A 12335-nucleotide genomic window follows, 5' to 3' on the forward strand; every position below is an offset into this window, starting at 1 on the left:
CAGCAAAATGGTGTGCGACCATCCCAGAAGAGCTTGCTTTGAAAGTTACTGTCTTAAAATATAACCTTTCTTTCTTAATAGCCAGCATGAGAAAAAGAGGTTTTTCAGTGCCATGTGAATGAACTCTAGGAGCAGGTAGGTGAATATAACACCACAAGAGAAAGAGCTAATAGGCACACAGGGCAGAATTTATCATTGCTTCCAGTTAAATCTTGAGTTTCTCTGTGGTGAATATGAGACAATGCAGTAGTATATATATAATTATTGCTTTTGAATGCATTTTCAATAGCATTTCTATTGTGTCTTGGTTACTTGTAGTGAAATAGCATCCATACACTAGAAGTGTACCTGTGCTAGGTACAAACATGTGCAAACACATGGAAAAAAGTCAGTTCCTTTCATATATGCATTTTCTTTTCACCGTTTGAACACAAAAACAGAATTCTCTGTTGAGAGCAAGAGGAATGTGCCTCCACATTCAAATCTCAAATGGACACGGCCCTGTGCAAATTGCTCTCAGTTTGAGGCCCTGAGCAATGGGTCTAGAGGTCCCTTCCAGCATAAATATTGAGTGATGCTACTCTGTACTTTGAGTTATAGATGATTATGAACTTCTATTGTAATCTCAAGGGCATATGAAAAGATATTTAAAATTTATTGTGTTGCACAGAAGGCATTTGAAATCTACAGGAATAGTCAGAACTCATGTTTCTGTTTACTCAGTGGTACTGATCATATTCCTTGACTCCTCTCACAAACTCAGTTCCAGTCAGGCTGAACAAACCCCTACAGAATAAACTTCTTAAGGTGCAGGAAATAGAGCAAGCCAGAAAAAAAAAAATCTCAATCACCTCTCAGATGCAGTTGCATTTTCCAATTTGAGGCTTAAATGCAACTGCAAACTGTTTTTTTGGTCATATTTAGGTATTTGTAGGTTTTGGTTTTTGGTTGGTTTTATTTTTTTGTGGGGTTTTTTTTGGTTGGTTGGGTTGTTTTTTTTTTTTTTTTTTTTAGTGAGGTTTGCTGCTCACAGGAATTTCTGACAAAATAAAATCAGGGTGAAGAAAAATGTGCCCTTGACCTCAGGTATGATAAGGTTCTGCTGTCATGAGGCTATGCTGTGTCCCACAGATTCTTTTTGTGTGTGTTTGCACTAGTTGAAAGGATTTGCTCTATTTGCAGTTCCTTCAAAAGATGAGGATGGCAAGACCACAGAAACATCATATAATTAGGGATGCTCTTGGATTTGAAATTGTTGTGTCTCCCAGATATGATAACAATGATATTAGTTCTGCTTCCATCTCCAGTGGCAGATATTTAATAGAAATATCTTGGCTGAATGCAGCCAAGAAAATACCACACAATGGGTAGAGAAAATTGCACTCTGAACAACTTTAGGACTATCAGGTTAGTTTTGTGTTAATGTCAGAAATCTGATTTTCTGAATTGTTGGAGAAGAAAGAGAAAATAGGAATAACGTGTGAAAAAAGTAATGAAAACTTTTATTTTGTTGTAGATTGCCAAAGTAGATTTGCCATTATTTTTCTCTATTGCTTTGGGAAATAGAAAGCTTACTTTTTAATGAAAAGTACAGATTTCATAGACTTTGTTGCAAATTAAGGAAAATTGACAGTTATTCTTTTTAGTGATTCAGTCTAGTGGAGCAGAACTGGGATCTCCCCCTTTGTCAAGTGGGTCTGCAAGTCTAGTAGCTGCAACAATAGGTAAAGAAGCTTATACCCATTCATTATTACTAAGTGGAGACATCAGAGCTCCCTTATGTATTCCCCTACCTCCAGTGGGTGTACAGATGGGATTTATGATGTTACATCTCCTCAAGGTCATTGCCAGCCACGGGCTTCACACTGTTGCTAGTTCAGTCCTGTAGTTCACCTCATGCCCATTTTGCATCCAAGGAGAATTCATATTCTCACTGGGCTAGGCTATGAAGTTGCAAATATGAGACTTTTTTAGTGCTATCTTTTTGCTGTTTCTCAATATTTTCCACCTAATTTCTTGTTTCGTGCTGACAGTGAATATATTTAGTGCATTTTATGCAACATAGGAGGGACTTTATTGTTCCCACAACTCTAAAACAGGTGACCAAAGTTAGGTGGCCTTAGACTGGAATCAAAGTTGTCTGCAAACACTACTTGTTTGCTGTTGTTTGTCACAGACATAAGGGTTTTATACTTTGATGCATTATGGAAAAAAAGCAAACCTGCAGAATATAATGAAAAACCAGAAAAACTGCACATATTGCATTTTAATCTCTGGTAAGTTTTTCTATGGTACATCAAAATAACTAGAAGAGTTTACAGGCAATGTTTCTTGCTGTGGATGCTTCTTGCTGTGGCTTAGCTATTGAAATTAATGGGACTGTTATACAATTCAGAAACTTGAAAATGGAATTTATGTTTTCACATTCTTTGGGTGTAAAGAAATGTATTAGGCAGACTATGTCTTACAAAAGCTTCTATTGTAATGAATGCGGTATTCATAATTTTTCCTAGACAAGTTTATTTTAGAAAAAGAAAATTAATACAAATGGGTTATTGAAAGTCATTTGTGAATTCACTCAATATTTTGAAAGAATAAGAAAAATGTCTTGGCCATTGGTGGATAAAATAACTATCTTTAACATTGCAGAGAGATGGTTATATAACACAGGCTGTTCTCTTTTCTGTCCCTTGCTACTGTTTTCCAAGTTGCTGGGTACCTGCATTGTGGCTTTCTAGCTCATCTAAGCCATGAATTGCAACTCTTTTTCTGAAAAGTGCACTGATAAAAGACCTGTCTGCATTTCAGGCTTTTGGCTCAACACAGCTTTCATTTTCACACACTTGCCTTTTATCCAGGCAGGTCGGGAATGGAGAGGATGCAACCTGTGTCTGTCACCTCAGTCTGAGCTGTGGCAGCTGGAAAGGGAGGATGCCTTATGGGCTGGAAGACAGCAATTAGCTCCCTGGGAGAAGATGGCAAATGGACCCTTTCCTAAGCCTTGTGCTCTGTGCAGCTCTCATGCTCACAGTCTAAAATGCATCCTGTCCCACATAAAGCTGCAAAAATTAATAAGGGAGGAGGGGTGTAGGGAAGGAATAGGAGGAATGAGGAAAAGGTGAGATAGTCAGAAAGTGGCATAATACAATCTGCTGTAGGCAAGTAACATTTTTAAATGAGTATATGAGTACTTGGAACACAGTGTGTAACACAAAGAATGAAGAGAAGGTCCCTGACTGTTAAAGCTTCTTCTTGATGATCTGCTCTGTGGCATTAGGGGGTAGAAATTGTGCTCCAGCAGAGACTTCTCCAGCAACTCTCAGCTGTGTGTTGTCTTAACAATGCCAAAGGCAGAACTGCATAAATCAAGCAATTTGCTGGTTCAGAGCTAAAAAGGTACAGAAGAGTCATTAGTTTATATCCATCAGAAAAACGCCAACCCCACACCATCTTTTATTATTTTTTCACTGAATAGAATGGGTCATATGTAACAAAATCTAAGGAATGAGGCCTTCAATTCACAATAGTGAAGGGGCTGCGGGCCTTTGTAATGTTCCAGTGGCTGAGTCTAATGCAAAAAACCAACCCACCTTCAAAGCCCTCCAGCATTAAAAAGCATTTCTCTCACTCTTCACCTTCTAGAAGCTCCAACACAATGCTATTGCATATCCCAAGAGTGCTGCTCTGATCTTGTCAGAGGTGTTACATAGGTTTTGACAGGCAGTCACAGCTGCTGAAGTAAGATTTGGAACTCACATATCCTTCCTTTTAAGTATGCGTCTTACTGAGTCACATGTGGCGTTAATGCTAGGTTCAACAAAGTAAGATATCTTAATGTGAGTCTGGTTCTTTTCCCTGAAAATTCAATAAAAACCTGTTTTGAAGCTGCTCAGTATTTCTGGTTAAAAAGCTTAGATACTGCCCTCTGGAGTTATCATCCTTTAGCCATCCCACTTTCCACTGTTGCTGTAAGTAAAGTGTGCTTAAGATAGCCAAGCAGCTATTTATGTTTGAAAGAGGTCATATTTTTAATTACACACTTCCTATTATTGATTCTGCATGACAGTGCACAGTAAAATTTGAAGTGCTATGTTCAAAATGTTGCACCAGAAGAAACAGGAAAAAATGAACTTCCTGGGGATGTTGTGCTATCATCTGGCATCAACTCCCCAGAAACCCTGTTGTGACGTACACAGAATCATAAATGCCTGTCAAACCTGGCCTTGAGCATTCCCAGGGATTTGGCATCCATTACTTCCCAGGGCAACCTGTTTAAAAAAAATTTCTTCCTCATGATCAACCTAAATCTACCCTCTTCCAGTTTGAAACCATAACCTTTTGTGTCACTACAGGCCTTTGTAAAATGTTTTTCTCTGTCTATCTTGTAAGCCTCCTTTATACATTGAAAGGCTGCAGTAAGGTCTTGCCAGTCACTTCTCTACTCTAGGCTAAACAACCTCAATTCTCGTAGTTTTTACTTCACAGGACAAGTGTTCCAGCCCCCTGATCATTTTTATGTGTTCCTCCTCTGGATCTGATGGGTGTCACTATGTGCTACTCACCTCACAGGTTGCTCTGATTCTTCCTTCTATCTTCCTTTAAAAGCAGTTGTCACCAGGTGTGCCTGGATTCCCTCTACAGAGATTCTCTGCTATTCAACCTATTCTCTTAAACTTTGGAGAAAAGCAATACAACAACTACTAACCACAGTGAAACATGGTAATGACATTTGATCTGTTTGTGTATGAACAGAACTAAAGTCAGGACATGAATCATGACTTCTGAGCTACAGCCCAACTTGTAGAAAAGCAAACGGGTTTGGAAACTACTCCAGTTTTCACAATTGTCACTGATGAAGTCCCCAGCACAAACACATTTTCAGTGGATAAGTGTTCCATGATTTATTAAATGTACTTGTCTAGATTCAGCTTTCAATGCCAATAAATCTTTTCTTTGCAAGATCTCTGCTGGTTTGCTGTTTGTGCAGATACTTATTCTCTGGTTCAAACACCTTATAACCACTCTTTTTTTTCCTGCTGTATCTGAAATGCTTGAGTTTTCACTGAATTTTCTTGTCTTCTTATCCATTTAAATTTTCTCAAGTTTTTGCCATCAACTTCCGTCTTGGACTTCACACACCAGTCTGGTAGCTGGATATTCCACGACCAGCTGTGGCAATGCCAAATACAGCAGAGAGCTCCCACAAGATAGGGAGTTTTCTGGACACTCTATTGGAGCCCAGCTACTGGACTTTTTCGTCTTCAGGTGTTCTTGGGTCTCCTGGTGCTGTAACATGACCTGTTATTATTACCTCCAGCAGCTATCACCTGTTAGCTGGGCACAGTCACTCAGGTTATTTTTTTTCTGTGAAATTTGCCCCACCAGCTCAGCCTGCTGATAAATGTCACATCTCCAGCAGTTTATGCATGGTGTTTCCCCAAATCTTGCTACAGTAAGCAATGAAGCACACCTTTGGATAAGGGTAAGAAATTGTCAGCTTAGACTTTTCATAGTGTTCTTAAACACATTACTTAGATGTTGGGAGCAATATACTGATTGAAGGAAAGATTTCCCCTGTTTACTTTCATTTCCTTTTCATTTGTAGCTTGGGCAACAACCCTTATAGCTAGAGGAGAAGCAGTGGCTGTTACATGTCTTGTGTACACAGAATATTTGACACAGACTCACATTCCTTCAATTAAAGAAGGCAAAATGGTCTAGATGAAACATCTGTGAAATAAGTGCAAAAGTGTTCGGAAAATTGTATTCTCAAAGTCATGATCAGCTTTTCCCTGCCAAAGGAGGAGGAGGAGGAGGAGGAGTAGGTATTGACTGCTGCTCTGCAGAAGGGCTGCCCAGCAACTGACACTCTAATCAATGGAGCAATTGAGTGGAAACCACATTTTTCATTTTCCAGGTGATGTCAAGCTTGGAGGGACTGCAAGGCTACCAGTGAAGTGGCTCATGTTTCAGAGTGGTCCTGACAACCGTGTGGAAACCACTTGACCTTTCCCTTCTATGCCAATTCAGTTCAACAGAGGCAGGCACATTTGACTGGGAACATGTGCAGGAAGGCAAATGGATGATTTGGCAGCAGCTCTGCAGAAAGCATTCTGAGAATCACAGGGGACAAGAAGAACATGAATCAGCATTGTGCAAAAAAGGCAAACATCATATGGGGATATATAAATAGGAGCCTTAAATATAGGCCAGTTAAAATAGGCCCCCTGCTCCACTTTAGAGAACTTGGCTGGTATAAAGCTGTCTCTGAATCTGTAATTACAAAAAGATTCACTGACTGGTTTTTGGTTGTTTTTGTTTTGTTTTGTTTTAATCAATTGTGAAGAAAATGGAAAAGATAATACAAAAGTAATAGAATTAAGCAGAATCAAAGTTAATTCCATTAAAGAAAAAGTTTACTCTCTTAGCACTTGATGCATATCCTAAAGATAGGAGTAGTAAACACTGGTAAGTAGCACTGGCCATGAGGTTATGGAGTCTCTATTATTGGTTGTTTTTAAAAATAGGTAGGACAAACTGATATTAGGACTCTAGCTTGTAGAGAATGTGATCCTACCTTTTGGCAAGAGGATGGACTTCAGGGAGCACATGTACCACCAAGAGCCCTCCCAGCTCCACCTCAGCCTTTCCCTGATTTGGCACTGGATTAATGACATGAAGCTGGAAAGTGAAGCATATGGGAAAGAGTAACCAGAGACCTTGGTTGTTGTCAACCTCTCTACTGGCCAGGAAATGACAAGGAGATGTGGAAAACATGAAAATGATTGCCTATCCATGCTACACATGACACCATTTTCTTATAAATAAAGATATGCCAGCTTGAAAATAAATTGCATGATGCATATTCTCTTTTGTACTGCATTAGTAGTGCAGTAAAAAATGGACACTTGTTAATATGAAGACATTTTCTTCTGGGGCTTGACCTTAAACAGATTTAGGAGAATTCATTCAACAACAGATTGTCAAGCTAAAAATTCAACTCTCAAAATGCCACTTGGATTTCCTAGTCCACAGAAATCAACCTAATTCTTCCAAAACCTCAGTGTGTTCATATGCAGATTCACTTTTGTGCAAGGCTAGCAAGAAAATCACAAGCTCTCTTTATCTAGCCTAAGTAAAAGAAAAATGGATTTGACAGCTGGCCTTAAACACTTTATCCTTGATGATTTAAAGAAAAGGGAATCCATCTAAAGCTCCTGATTAATTCTTCAAATACAGATGGAGAGCAATACCTTGAAAATATACCACTTAGAAGTATAATAAATGAATGCTTGGAGGTGGAGGAAGGGCTTTTTTTTTACAAGATTTTCAAACAGCTCTTTCCAAGGGATCTAATACCTATTTTGGATTACAGAATGACTTTACAATTTATGAAATGTAAAAGAAGAGCTTTATAGATTCTCATAAAGGTGATATGTACTACACAGAGCCTAGACTTTGAGGAGTTATCATAGATCCAAGCTAAATCTCTTCCTCTTCATACAGTCCAAGTAATTAACAGAGGTGGCATGACAAAATATTATTTCAGATAAAGTATCTTCTAAAATACGTTTCAACATTTGGAAAGAATAGCAATTGCCATGGATTGCAAGGTACATTTCTAGAAAGTACCAGAATATATCATCAAAGAATTAAAATGTATTTCAATGTATTTGAGATATTTAATAATTACATTATCTCTTTAGGTCTAGTTTTAGCACACAGGAAATTTTTACTGTTGCTGTCAATAGTATGCGTTGTAGAGTTAACCAAACTAAAAGTTTGAGAATTCCTCTAATTTCTTACATCTATATCCAAGTTTTCAAAAAATTGAGCTTTTTATCATGACTGAACTGAAATCTGTCTCAAATTTAAAAATATTATAATAAATTTGGCTAAATGTAGTCTGTCATTCTTTGTTTATATGTACCTTTAAGGGAGATGAGAGCAATAAGAATTTTATTGAACACCCATATGCACACATTCAGTGTGCTACGAAATATCTGATTAAATCTAATTAAAGGAGAACATTGCAATTAGAAAATCCCTCTTTTACTTCTTCTGAAAATGGCATCTTTTTATTAAAAGGAATGTTGTAGAAATGTATAATTTGCAGAAACTAATTTGTCTTCTTTTTTTTATTATTATTTCTTGCAAAATTATTGGAGACTTTTAGAAGTAATTTCGTCCCCAGAAAGTAGGAAATAAAATACAGTAACTTTTATTGCATCTGGAGAATATAGTTTCCCCGATTGTGCCATTCAGTGGTAGTTACATGACTCTTCTAGACATGTTGACATAAAAAAACCAAAACAATTTTTGAAGGGTGAAAAAAGAAACTCAAGGAATATGTTTCTGAGGTTGTCCCCATTGAAGACCGCAGTATAAAACCTCCATCTTTTTATGACCCGTCATTTCTAATAGTAGAACATATTAACAAAGGAAAGAAGCAAGTCAAATATATTCTTACAAGGCAAGGCACATTGTGCATGCAAATGGGATCGCATAAAATCCCATAAAATCCTCCCTTTTGGTGAAATATTGTATTGGAACTCTTTTAGAATGCAAAGAGAAGCAGATATAGCATACATATGCCCTCTAAGCAGAGAAATCTTCCTTTCCTTTTAAAAGAGGGATTTTAATTGGCAGTGATTAATCCCCAGATAAAAATGAAATTGATATTCTCATTCCAATAATTAGAACAGTATCTTAGGCTACTGTTGTAGTCATTGTTTAGCAGAGGACCAGAAGTGTCCAAGAGAAAGTTGTTGCTGGACACATCCCACACCAATACACTGAGCAAAACATTATGGGACACCTGTTCAGGACCAGCAAGTGAACTGAGCTTGAGAGTTGGTTCCAGTTCATTCCATCTAGCAAATGACGCTGGGGATGAAATCCCAGTTTGAACTGGATGTCACCTAAGAGGTTATCTACACCTTACAAACATAAGATAAGGCAAAGCACAATTGATTTCAAAAAACAACACCAGTCCCCCATGCTCCAACCCTGGCAGCTAAAAACCAACTGGCTTCACCTAACATGATCTCCTGCCACTCTGACTGTAACTGGTTGGTGAGTTTATGTTAGTGATGAAGTCTCTAGGGTCAAGTACATTCCTGGGCCAAGGCTCAAGATTTGTGTATCATTTAACTCCTTCCTCTAAGTGAGAATTAAAAAAAAATGTAGTCTGTTTTTTAAATGGGTGGTGTACATGTCCTTCATAAAGAAGATGCACCAGTTAAAAATAATCAGAAGACTGATGTCTGTTTGATAAAAGAGTATGGTAAAGAATAGAGAAATGTTATTCGTTACACTGAGTCTTAGAGGCTTAGTATAAAGAATAAAAGTAAATTTATAAGAGGCTAGTTAATGATTAATGTATGCTATAAACATGTTACATAGCTACAGAAAATCAGTATATTGTATTCTGGGAGACAGCAAACAATGTCTTCAAAGCAACCTATTAGGACTCATGGTAGGATTTTGACTCTAAAGTAATAACTCTAATCTACTTAAAACCATTTATAATTAGATTTTAAATATAAAATATGAGCAGAAAAAAGATTAACATCATTATCTATAGTTATATCTGGTACAAACAACATAGTATGTCTGCGAACAACTTTCATGTATAAGGAAGTGAAAGCTGAATTGGAAATATTTGAAAAGTGTTCTTGCTTTGCTACAAAATGAACTCTGGACTTTCTACATTAATCAGACAGAAACCAAGCAGACAAAAGAATTTTAAGTACTGCAGTGGGGAAGAGCTTTCAGCTATTATCAGTATGAAGACATTCATGTGAAGGTCAGGTGTTCCCACAATAAAAGGTACAAAAATCACACCTGTCATGACAGCTTGTAATGGGAAACAAAGCATTAAATTGGCAGAAGTCCATTCATGGCAGTATAATTGCAAAACATATTTTTGCAACACAGAAATAAAGTGTGGGTGACCCTTCTCCACTAGGTATGAAACTTCATTTTTGTAATAAATTCCATGACAATTTTTGTGTTTAATTTCTGTCTATATATATTTTTCAAGGGGAGTGGCTACATTGCAAATGGATGGATGATAATTCAAAGTGTGTGACTTACAGTTTGTTATACCCTTTGCATAAGGTACATGTATACTTAGATTATGCTATCTACTTTTGTGCCTGGCCATACGAGATAACACAGTTGTTAAGCAAGTCACATTTATCATCTTGCTACAGCGTGTTCTTTTATTGCTACAGCATGCTTACTCAGCAATTCTGGATACCTGGAGAAAATCTGAAATGCCTGAACTCCTGTCAAGAGATAAGATATGTGTAGGCAAAAGCCTCTTATTTTTACAGATCACAGAGTGTTTCTCTAGAATATATCTATGCTTTCATCGTCAGTCAGTCCCTTGGAAAGATGAAATACTTTTCCCTTCTTGAGTCTCTTCTCCATTTGTAGCCCTTTATATCATTGGAATACCATGTTCTGAGGGCATCTGCTGCCAAGTGTATTTTCTATGCATACTGTGTCTGGCTGCAGTCACAAGATGTAATTGGAACTAAAATGGGAGAAGGCAGATCATTCAATCTTCTCTGCTGTTGTCTGACCAGAGACATGAACGCCCTTTGGCTTCTTTTCTTGTATGTTGGTGCTATCATCACATTGCATCTCTGGCAATGACACTGCATGTGTGAGTCATGACCACCAGGCTGCAAAGCAAACCTCATTTTCTCACTCTCTTCCCTCTAGATGAAAAATAACTCATCCCAGCACAGCTGGGTGAAAGTAGTACTTTCCTTGAGGGTAGAAAACAGATCCTCAAGTCTCCAGGCAGAGTCATGCTCATCCAGAAATCTCAGTCATCCCCACAGCCAGATAAATGAGCCAAGCTAGAAGGCTGTTATGACTTAGGCTTCTCTACTTCTTTGATTTTTTGATATGAAAATTCCATCTGTATCAAAGCTGGCATGTACATTTTTATTTAAAAAAACCCCAGTGGTTTTGATAAAGCTGCATTTTCCAACCAAAAATAGTTTCTGTTGGAAAATTCCCAACATATCCTATAAAATCCCATTTGGATGACAAACTCACTAAGATAAAATCACCTTAATAATAACTTAGGGTTTAATATACATTTACTAGCAAGGAAGGCTAATCCTCAAAAATTTTCAGAAGTCATTTAAAGAACACTATGCCTCATCCATCAGACTTGCTTTTGAAGTAGTCTTCTGAACTTGGATATTTAATGACATCCTTTCTGTAGCATCATTAGGGGCTTGAGCTCTGGAGACAAATCTCTGTTGGAAGCTACTGATAACCACTGCAACAACTTGTATTATTATAATACCTTTCATCCCTTTCCAAAGCTTTCACGTTCACATTGATGACATCTTCACTTTCCCTTTTTCGATCTGAGTGCCAAGAAAAACTTTAGGAGAAAGTCAAAATTATTATAGATTAGACTTTTAAAGAAGTAATTAAATAATATTAATGACAGACAGTATGCTACATGCTATCAGCTCAAGTACTGTAAAGTTTTGGGGGCTTAAAAACAATTTTTTTTTTCCAGAAAGATAGGTAAACTTTGCAAATCTAAGGCATGGGAATAAAAAAAGCTATGCTCTACTGTATAATCATGATCTAAAGTTGCCACCATTTAGCACCAGTTTTATCACCAGTGTTTAGAAATATGTCATGCATGTGTGTACACGCTGAATTTCTTCCCTATCTAGTCGATGATCATGGAACTTTCTCAGAAGTGAGAGGATTAGGAATGTTTGTAAACGTGTCTGAGCCATGGTAACTACACTATTCATTTAGATAATAAATATAAAATACATTAACCGCTATAAATTTTTCCCCTTCTCTTAACATATGTGAATCAGAGCTCTTGTTTACACTCTGAGCCCACCAGCAAACCTTTCATGGAATCAACAACGTGCAGTTGCCCAGCTGGCCTGACAATAACTTTTCTTATACCTTCCTTCTCTCACAGTTCCAGGAACCATGAGTCTCCTTGGCCTCACCTAGACCAATCCTATCTCACCTGACAAGAAGCATCCCAGATTTTTGTCCTTGATGTTTCCGAATCTGGGAAATTCAATCACTCTGTGCAGGTTGGCGTCACACAGTGTCTTGGAGTGGAACAGAGAAGAGCAGAGGGTTTCACATCTCAGCAATAACAATGGTAGGTCTGTGTGTGAGGTGTTATTCCTTAGACAACAGTATGAACACAGAATCATAGAACTATCTAATTTGGCAAAGATCTTTAAGAACATTGAGTCCAGATATTAACCAGCACTGCCAGGTCCACCACTAAACCATGTCCCTCAGTGCCACATACACATGTT

Source organism: Catharus ustulatus, chromosome 2 (assembly GCF_009819885.2).
Source record: "Catharus ustulatus isolate bCatUst1 chromosome 2, bCatUst1.pri.v2, whole genome shotgun sequence".
Classification (NCBI taxonomy): Eukaryota; Metazoa; Chordata; class Aves; order Passeriformes; family Turdidae; genus Catharus; species Catharus ustulatus.